The sequence below is a fragment of the Grampus griseus genome, assembly GCF_964374135.1.
Source record: "Grampus griseus genome assembly, chromosome: 11".
In the NCBI taxonomy this organism is placed as follows: domain Eukaryota; kingdom Metazoa; phylum Chordata; class Mammalia; order Artiodactyla; family Delphinidae; genus Grampus; species Grampus griseus.
In genome coordinates, this window is record NC_139005.1 from 7940189 (window position 1) to 7950663 (window position 10475).

Below are 10475 nucleotides of genomic sequence, written 5' to 3' on the forward strand. Positions count from 1 at the left end.
ATACACTACCAAATGTAAAATAGATAGCTAGTGGGAAGCAGCCGCATAGCACAGGGAGATCAGCTCGGTGCTTTGTGACCACCTAGAGGGGTGGGATAGGGAGGGTGGGAGGGAGGGAGACACAAGAGGGAAGAGATATGGGGATATATGTATATGTATAACTGATTCACTTTGTTATAAAGCAGAAACTAACACACCATTGTAAAGCAATTATACTCCTATAAAGATGTTAAAACAAACAGTTTGCTAACTTTATTTAATAAATTAATATTAATATGAGCTCTCATAGGGAGAACACTCACTCCCAAAGAATTTGTGGGTGGTGAATTTTCCTCACTTCGAATACATTTAAAAGTTGAAAATTTAACTAAAGTATTGTGAGTGCAGTAAAAAAAAAAAAACTTTAACAATAATTTGTAAAATTTTATAAAGGCAACAGAATATTTTGTACTTCTTTAATTAATTAGGATTCAATCACAACATGTATTAGGAAAACAGCTGCTATATATTAAACTCACAGACGTAAGTTTTCCCAGATGAACAGTTACAAGCATAAACATAATTTCCTTCGATATATGGACAACCATGGTTCTCCATTTCCAAGAATCTGTAAAAAAAAATTGTAAAGCAAGGTGTGATATCCGCAAATGCCAATTTTATCTCAAGCTTAAAATTAGAAAGGACAAACAAAATGAGAAACAATAAAGGAACAAACTAATCAAAACAAGAATTAAACCCTGAAGATTGACAGTCTTTAATTACAAAATATTAAGCTTAACACAAAATACCGAACAGTATCTAATCCTATCCTGTTTATTTAAGTAGAATTATAAGCCAATGATAGAAGTTTATGGATTTATCAGCTTGCCTAAAACTATGCATAAGTTTCTCCTAAGAGTCCAGTAAAGTTAAAAAAGTAAAGGCCCTAAAGGTGATATTATTTAGAAAGAACTGGAAATTTTCCCCCAATTAAATCCCACAGACTGATCCTCAAAAACCGTAATGATTTCCTTTTTCTTGGTTGCTCTTTCTGTGCCCTACACACATAACGCACACACACATACATGCACATACACACGAATTGTCATATACTCTCAGAAAAGTTCAGTTATCAAAACACTATACTTTCAGGCTTTCAGTTACTGTGACGCCATCTTCCCTTAACCAGGATTTATTGGTTTCATTGATTTTGAGACCTATCCAGCCTTTCATTTCAAGCATGGATAAAATTTCCAATTGGGAAAAGAAATCATAAACCAGAAATGTGTGCATATTATAATCCACTCCTTTCTGGCTCAACTGTTATTGGTTAAAGTTCTCCCAAGGGCTTGCACCACATCCACTTAGTATTAATAAGATTTTTTCTCAAGGTATCTCATTTGTTAATGTGGTTTTCTTCTAGCATTAAATGTTCAAAAAGTGGAGTTTCTCCCTAAGAAAATTGAGTCAAAGTAAGAAAATATCATACACTTTTGAGAACCTTCAGTTTTCCCAAATTATGGTGTCAATCACTAATGCTTTGAAACCAGATATAGTTATAGTATAACAAAAAAAACAGAAGTGTCTGCCCTACCAGCTCTTCCTTGATACCGATCTTTAGAAGGTGAGAATTCAGCTCTGCACAGGCAGCATGGCTCTCCGCCCGGGTTTTGGATTTATTGGAAAGAAGATAAGAGCTATTTCCAAATCCAATCCAGTGGGTTGAACAAAGATCACAGGAACATTCTAGAAAATGTAAACATATTTAATGTGTACTCTGTACTATGAATAACTACTACTAACACAATTACTATATCTTTGTGTTTGTTTTACAGATGGATATTAGATAGAAAGCAAAACAAGCATTTTTTGTAACATTTCTGGGCAAGTTTTACACAAACCATAGTTAACAATAATTAATATTTAGCTCATGTTTTGAATTTTTCTACTAAAAATTTGTTATAAAATTTTACCCGCAAGGAAAATGCATTCCAAATAATATTATACAATTGTTTGATGTGATTAAAATTATATATGCAGGGCTTCCCTGGTGGCGCAGTTGTTGAGGGTCCGCCTGCCGATGCAGGGAACACGGGTTCGTGCCCTGGTCCGGGAAGATCCCACATGCCGCGGAGCGGCTGGGCCCGTGAGCCATGGCCGCTGAGCCTGCGCGTCCGGAGCCTGTGCTCTGCAACGGGAGAGGCCACAACAGTGAGAGGCCCGCGTACCGCAAATAAATAAATAAATAAAAATTATATATGCATATTGAAAAGGCTAAAAAATATATAATCATATGAACACAAAAAGCAATTAATGAACTATTGCACTTTTGTCAGAAATTTTTATTGTTAATTATTTTAAATATATGGAATAAAATTCAGTAACTAATTTCATAAAAACTTATACTTCAACTGTTTAATAAACATATGCAATTTGCATATTTTAATAATCTTTTTTATAATCATCAAAAACATACAGTTAGGGAAGGGGATCAAGGCAGTGGAGTAGGAGAATGTGGAACTCATCTCCCCCCACAAACACATCAAAAATACATCTACATGTGGAACAGTTCTCATGGAAAGCTAACTGGAAACTAGCAGAACTACACAACCAAAGTTGCAAGAAACCTATAACTGGGTAGGATGGGAAAAAAAGACATTGGCTCGGGACCTGCACCCCTGGGTGGGATCTGGAAAAAAAAAAAAAAAAGGACTCTCAACCTGAGGAGCGAGCAGGGTGAGCCACAATCTAGGCATCCTAGTCCTGGGTCCTGCACAAAGGAGACAAGCCCTCTTGCCTGCTGGGAAAACTGCTGGGACAGACAGAAAGGTTGGAGAAGCCTAGATGCTACTCATAAGGAGTGTGCACATGTTGGTTTGCCAACAGTCAGGTGGACAGAGCCTTGCACTGGTGGCTGCCTCATCACCACACTTCTCAATCCGAAGGGGCAAACACCGCAGCCCTGCTCACTCCACACCACAGCTGGGGAGCAGATCCAGCACCTGGCAGGGCAATGATGGCCACTGAACAGAGAGGAAGTCCCTCCTCACACCCTGCACGAGCATTTGATCCTCCAATGCCAATGACAGTCTCTATCAAGGTGATCGTGGCTAGCACACCCTGAGGAAAGAAGTGGCTGGCAGCTCTCACACCAAAGACACTGAATACACACAGCCTCCACGGGAATGCTCCCACATAAAAACACGCCTTCAAGACCACAATAGACAACTGTTTCCCCTAAATTCATAGAGTCATAGAAATTTAAGTGAAATCTAAGGGCAGAGGAACTACTCCCAACCAAAAGAGCAAGAGAAATCCCCTGAAAGAACAAAATAAAACAGAGCTCACCAGCCTACCAGACCCCAAGTTCAAGAAGGTGGTAATAAAAACGCTAACTGAATTAAGAAAGATTGTCAACAGAAATGCAGATCACTGTAACAAGGAACTAGAAACTACAAAGAAGAGCCAATCAAAAATAGATAACTCCATTACTGGATAAAAAGCAATCTCGGGGCTTCCCTGGTGGCGCAGTGGTTGAGAGTCTGCCTGCCGATGCACGGGACATGGGTTCATGCCCGGGTCCGGGAAGATCCCACATGCTGCGGAGCGGCTGGGCCCGTGAGCCATGGCCACTGAGCCTGCGCGTCCGGAGCCTGTGCTCCGCAACGGGAGAGGCCACAACAGTGAGAGGCCTGCGTACCGCAAAAAAAAAAAAGCAATCTCAAAGCAATGAATAGCCAACTAAATGACACAGAAGAATGAATAAGTGATCTAGAAGATAGAAAAATGGAAATCACCCAATCAGAACAGCAGACAGAAAGACAAGGAAAGAAAAACAAAAGCAACGTATGAGATCTATGGGATAATATAAAGCATGCCAACGTACACATAATAGGGGTTCCAGAAGGAGAAGAGAGAAAAAAGGGGATGAAAAGTGTATTTGAAGAAATTATGGCTGAAAACTTCCCAAACCTAAAGAAGGAAACAGATATACAGGAACAGGAAGCACAGAGGCTCCCAACTCTCAGCCATAAAAAGAAGGAAATCTTCCATTTGCAACAAAATGGGTGGACCTTGAGGGCATTGTACTAAGTCAGACAAATACACTATGATTTTACTTATATGGAATCTAAAAAAAAGTCATAGAAACAGACAGATTTGTGGTTGCCAGAGGTGAGGTGTGGTGGTGAGGGAAGTAGGTGAAAATGGTCAAAATGTACAAATTTCCAGTTGTAAAATAAATAAATTCTGGGGAGCTAAAGTGTGGTGACTATAGGTAATAATACCATGTTGTATATTTGAAAGTTGATAAGAGAGTAGATCTTAAAAGTCCTCATCAGGACTTCCCTGGTGGCGCAGTGGTTAAGAATCCGCCTGCCAAAGCAGGGGACACGGGTTCCAGCCCTGGCCCGGGAAGATCCCACATGCCTCGGGAAGATCCCACATGCCTCGGAGCAACTAAGCCTGTGCACCGCAACTACTGAACCTGTGCTCTAGAGCCCGTGCGCCACAACTACTGAAGCCCGAATGCCTAGAGCCCACGCTCTGCAACAAGAAAAGCCACCACATTGAGAAGCCCACGCACCACAGCAAACAGTAGCCCCCGCTCGCTGCACCTAGAGAAAGCCCGCACGCAGCAACGAAAATCCAACACAGCCAAAAATAAATAAATAAAATTTAAAAATAAAGTAGTCCTCTTATTAAAAAAAACAGTCCTCATCAAAAGAAAAAAAATTATAACAATATATGGTGATGGATTTTAACTAGACTTATTTTGATGATCATTTCAGAATATATACAAGTGTCAAATCATTATATTGTACCCCTTAAACTAATATAATGTTGCATGTCAATTATAGCTCAAAAAATTCTCTTTGAGGTAAATAGTAAAGAGTATAACAGAGAAGGCATATGTTTGCTTTTGCTCATCACAATTTCACCAACAGTGTATGAGTCTTCCTTTAATCTGCTCATTTTTCTAACTTTTAAAAATTTTCATTTTTTAAAAAATCTATACTAATCTTTGAAATTTGAAATAATGTACCATTATTTAATTACAATTTTTTCTAATTGCCCGTGAAAGTGAGCATCTTTTCATATATTAATTATACTTTAAATTTCTTCTTTAAGATTTTCTCTCATTCATATCTTGCTTCCACCCTCAGCCTACATATTGTTATTTTTTTTTCTTTCTTTCTCCCATTAATTATTCAACTGCATGGGTTCCTTTTGCAATCATTCAAAAGCAATTTAGTATGCAGAACAGAAACATACTTCTGAGCAATTTGCTGTGATATTTTGCTGCTCATTATGAAATAATAACCAGAATCATAACATATTATTTTTTTACTTCAGTTTTTATTTTCCCACTGTTTACACACCCTCAATGACCTGATTTTTTCTCTCCCAAATAAAACTTTATTACTTTATTCCTTGCCTCAGGCTCTGTTTCTTAAAACATCCAGGAAAAGACTAAGTTTGTGTTTGGTCCTTTTGTACTTTCCATATCAGTTTTTGTGTCTTTAATTCCACTTTTCAAGGCTTTACATATTTGAAAGACATCTAATTTTCATTCCGTATCTGATACTTCAATTACCTGGATGTATTAGCGTCTAATTTCTTTGTTATCTCAGCTAAGTACTGTTATGACTTTTTCCCTATGCAATTTGGTATTTTAAATTAATTTTTATATATGACAATCATCTGGACCTGAGCTAGTGTCCTTTTCTTAGATGGATGATCTGCATGTACTTTCTCTGTGATGATTTGGGGTCCTACCAACCCAGGATCACACAGGGAATGTAACCTTAAATTCTAAGTGAGTCTGCCTAAGAAATTACAGAAAGGTCTGTATAGTCAACTAGAACTTGAGCTAATATAGAAAAAACTGTTTTAATATCCTCAAGCTTTACATGAGAAACTAATTTTTAACTCTTTTGCTCAAGCTAAGTGAAAGCCTCATTCTCTGTCTCTGTTGTAGCGGTTCAATCCAGACTGTACAGTTATTAAAACTGGAAATAACCCCAGAGAGTGGTAACTTCAGAGTCAGAATGCTTCTCTCGTTTCAAGCTTTCTCTCCATTTTTGGCCCTTGATGATTTCCGCTGTTTTATCAGAAACCTAGATGTAAAACTAAAATTTAAATTAAAAAAATTGTGTCCATCTAGACATCTGGATCTAATGAGGAGAAAAAGGGAAGCTGAACTTCACTAATACATAAACTTAGATGCCTGAGCTGTTAAGCACCATCCCTTAGGTAGAAATTAGAGCAGCAACTCTGGTTCCCTGCCACCTGTCGACTGTAACCCTGAACCTCTTCCTTCCTACGAGAGAATGAGAGCTTGAGTTGCATCTCTTGACTTTTAAAGCTAGAAATTCAACTAAAGTAGTAGTAAAGGAATAAGAAGTAAAAATAAAAAAGAACGAGGACTATGGAAAGACTAGGAAAACATTAGTAGAAAACAAAGCTATGGGAGAATTTACCTCTGAGGAATAGGACTAAAGAGAGGAAGAAGAGTTAGCTTCACTGCTTTTAATTATGTCTTCCTGTGCTATTTTTAAATCCACTTGGTTGAGTTATAATTTACACACAATAAATTACATTGTTTTGAAGTACACACTTTGATGAGTTTTGATGAATGAATATACCTTTGTAACTTCCTCCCCATTTAAAATTTAGAATATTTCCATCACCTCAAAAGTTAACTCATGTCAATTCCCAACTAATGCCCCACACCTGCTTTACCCAAGCAACCACAGATCTGATTTACATCACTGTAAATTATTTTTTACTTTTGTATGCAATTCGTATACACACAATCCTTCAATATCAACTCGTTTGCATCTTATGTCACTCAACATAATGTTTTTGAGTTTTATTCAGGTTGTGTGTATAGGGATTTCATTCTTTTTCATTGCTGACTTGTCCATCATATGACTAACCCACAATTTGTAATCCATTCATCTGGTGATTTACTTTTGGATTGCTTATAATTTTTAGTTTTTATAAATAAATTGTCTATAAACATTTTTGCACATGTCTTATGTGGACATATCTCTTCATGTCTCTTTTTTAAATGTTTAAGAGTGAAATTGTTGGGGATTTGCACCAGTACAGTTAACTCCATGTCCTTGTTACTGTCAGGCCTTTCAAATTGTAACCATTTTGGATGGTTGTGTAGTGGTAACTCACTGGGGTCATAAGTTGCATTTCCTTAATTATTTACTATTTGATTGCTTTTTATTTTCAGATTAGGTGAATTGAAGAAAAACAAGCAATATGAACAGCTAATATTTGGCATTAATATTTTTTTTCTGGGAGACATCAAGAAGTTTTGAAAAGCAATCACTAATTTAAATAAAAAATTAACAGCTGCTGGGTCTAGTCTCCTGTTTATTGCATCTATTGAGATTTTCCCTTTTTTATTCAAAGAATTTATTTTTAATAAGACTTTCAATTAGTTCTTTCCATATTTTTACTCCATTATTTTAATTTCCTTCCATTTTCTTTTTTTTTTTTATTTGCTTATAGGGACTATTCATCAGGAATACTCATGAGGAATGCCTTTAGTCTCAATGACAAAGGAACCCTACACTTTTGGTTTTTGTGTGTGGAAGATATATTTTTCTTGGTAAATGCATCTGTGCTGAGAATCTTACACTGTTCATGAAAAAGCAAATATTTCTCTGAAAAGACGACAGAGGGGAACCATCCCGACTTCCTGAAAAAACAGACTCAATTAGGAAAGTTCTCTCTTTCCCTCTCCTCCTCTTCCCCCCCCCACTGTGCCCCACCCCTGCTGTTTTTTAAGTGCTTAATTTACTGATAAGGATTTGAATAAACCCGCATTAAGTGAAAAAAAAGAGAATTAAAAACGAAAACAGCTTTCTATATTATGGCTATTGTATCTGGATGTATAAAAAAATTAATGTAAAATTTATACGCTTGTAATGTCATATATGTTAGAGGAATAATATCCATCAGAGAAAGCTAGAAAGAAAAAAGTGTTAATGAGACACAACTCCCTTGCTTTTCATTTGTTTTCTTTTTGCCTTTTTGACCCCCTTCACACATTTCTCTCGCCCCCCACCTTAATATAATTTAAATCCCATTTTTCTCATAATAATAATCAAATTGCAAACAATAATTATCTTTTATACATAATACGTTGGGTTTTTTCACATTCGCTTATGTCTTCTTTCTTATTTTGCCCAATATTATTATTATTAATATTATATTATATAATATATATAATATATATAATATAATATATAATATATATAATATATAATATATTATATATATATAATATTATAAATATTAATATTTCCTTGATAAAACATTGACCATACCATAAAACAGCATTTTTCTATCATGATTCACGAAGTTTTGTGGCTGTCAGGAAGGCAAACCCTTTAGTTCCAATGATCAATATTAGAAGTGGATTGAACAGAGAGAATACTCACCACCATTTTTAGAAGATAGTGTGGGAACAGGTGATCTTTTTCAGTTTTGTTCTTCTCTGCTAGAAAATACTGTGGTAAAAATTATGGTAGTAATTAGTTCTGTATAGGATAAAATAATTAAGACAACGTAAAAATCAGTCTTGAAAGCAAATCATTGAAATGTATTATGTTACTGATTTTAATAAAAACAGATTATTTTCTTAATTACTTACAGTTTGCAAGCGAGGCACCCACTGTTGTCATCCAGACCACACACAAGATCCCGAGACTCCCAGTCACCAGTTGCCATGCTGTAGGTCGGTGGTGTAACACTAAAGAAAACAGAAACAATGATGAAGTTCCATCGTTTCCCAGAAGTCATCAAATGTAAAATTTAAGACCATTGTGTTTCACCCTTAGAGGGCAACCATTCATTTTCTAATTCTTGAATGAGTTCATCCTGAATAAAACTATTTCTCAGCCACATTGAGAACCCTAGTTCCTTGATACCCAAACTTCCTCCCTATTAGCTTCTTGTTGACTTCAGTTCTTTCTTATCAGAAATGGACATACATTTCGTATGTACCTTTCTTGAGTCTTCCTCTACTCGAGCCTTATATGTTGCTTTTCTCTATGATAGACTTTTCACCCCCATCATCTCTATTTGCAACCTTACCTACTGAGTCTTTCCCACCCATTTCCATCCTCTTCTGGAAGATCCAGCCTTTTAAATCTAATTTCATTATGGACGTTGTCCTCTGAAGTGATCAAGAGACAATTCAATGCCATATATGATCTGACTTGTACTGGATTAAACATTATTTTTCTTAATGGTGAGTAAGATGATTAACTACTTAGTCACTTAAGCTAGAAACCTTGTTATCTTATTCTACTCATTTCTCACCTTACCTCCAACTTTCAGTTAATCATGAAGTCATGTAAGCTCTACCGCCAAAATACTTTTTTTCTCTATAATCTGTCTTTCCCCTAACAAATTCTGTTAGTTCTTTGAAGCTAAGTGGTTATTGCTTCTTCATCTTTGTAGGTACCCTAAGTCCAGAGCAGGCCCACAGAACAAATTCAGACATAGTTGTGGGACTGAGTTATATTGAACTGAATTGAAGACTAATATCAAGAATTATTTTAAAATAATTTTAAAATAACACAAAAAAAGGAATAGAATTTTCACAGTAGTTCTTACAAGTAATGCAATTCTGTAGGAATTTGAATCAATGCTATTTTAGAGGAAATGAACATAGTGAAGGACTATTTAAGAGACAAACAATTCCATGGTAATATCCTAAAATAATTAAGGAGAGTGCTGAAGACAGATAATTAGTGTAATGAGGCAATTTTATAGTGGTTTTGAGAGAAGTAATCTTCTAAACCCAAGAATCAAGATCTAGCAAATAACATAATATTGTACCTTTTCTCTTTTTCCTAAACAACCGTTTTCTGTGCTGAAGGTGAGAGGGCCTTGGAAACTTCAGTTCCGTGTAGTTTACTTGCTGTTCACTTGATTTGACACTTCTCTGGTTTGTCTTGGGTATTTTTTGCTTCTGTTGAGATTTGGAAAATTTTGGTTCTGTGTAGGTTACCTCTTGCTTGTTTACAATACCCTTGTTTTGCTTACTCTTAAACATTAGTTTTTGGAAAGACTTAGATTGTTTCAGCTCAATCTTGATATCTTTCTGTGTCTCTCTTTAATATCTATGCAATAGAGAAATGTGAGGAAAAGAGTTACATGGTGACTGTATCAGCTCAGACAGTGAAAATTGCCTTCATTCTGATGTACAAGTAAACATTTAGGTATAACATTAAAAGGGTAAAAAAGGGAGGAAATGAGAGACTAAATCTCTCTCCCAACTTTGCAGTCCTTATTCAGAAGAATAATTTTATTCCCCTTTAATGAGATTATACATTTCATTTCCTCTTTGAATCCGGTTTTGAAAGGAGCAGATTAAGGAGTAGATATGTTTTTCCCTCTCAACATTCTCTGTATAATGAATCATGTTGACAATGTGTAGACTATGGCTAAAACACAACTACATT

The 10475-nt window shown here is 36.0% G+C and overlaps 1 pseudogene across 1 annotated transcript; it reads right to left on the reverse strand.

The window, feature by feature from the left end:
* Positions 1 to 501: 501 nt before the first annotated feature.
* LOC309829381 (killer cell lectin-like receptor subfamily I member 1) lies at positions 502 to 10066 on the reverse strand (annotated as a pseudogene). The gene is made up of 5 exons: positions 9850 to 10066; positions 8445 to 8543; positions 1574 to 1725; positions 1126 to 1299; positions 502 to 666 (listed from the first exon to the last, which is right to left on the reverse strand). The product of its transcript is annotated as a killer cell lectin-like receptor subfamily I member 1 (transcript).
* Positions 10067 to 10475: the final 409 nt, after the last annotated feature.